The 232-nt window shown below is 26.3% G+C and overlaps 1 protein-coding gene across 2 annotated transcripts in view; it reads left to right on the top strand.

Moving 5' to 3' along the window:
• LOC119586455 (NPC intracellular cholesterol transporter 1-like) overlaps window positions 1–232 on the top strand; it is a gene marked incomplete at its 3' end in the record, with an annotated part of 40,814 nt that overhangs the window by 35,273 nt on the left and 5,309 nt on the right.

Raw genomic sequence — 232 nt, 5'->3', positions numbered from 1 at the left:
TCTTGAGAAGTTATATAACTAAATTTAGTTGGGTAGATGAACTGAGTTATAAAATTATATAGCAGTAAGATAAATGAGATTTTGGGGATCTATCTTATTTTGTTTAAGATATCTTTAAAAATTTCAGTATACAGCATGCTATAAATCTGCAAATGGAATTCAGAATTTTATGTATATGAAAACGAGAGACAGACAAACAAACAAAAAATATGTTTCACTTCTCATAAAGTCT

This window comes from Penaeus monodon, chromosome 21, assembly GCF_015228065.2.
Source record: "Penaeus monodon isolate SGIC_2016 chromosome 21, NSTDA_Pmon_1, whole genome shotgun sequence".
NCBI classification, from domain to species: Eukaryota; Metazoa; Arthropoda; class Malacostraca; order Decapoda; family Penaeidae; genus Penaeus; species Penaeus monodon.
This window is presented reverse-complemented; position numbering and strand designations above follow the sequence as displayed.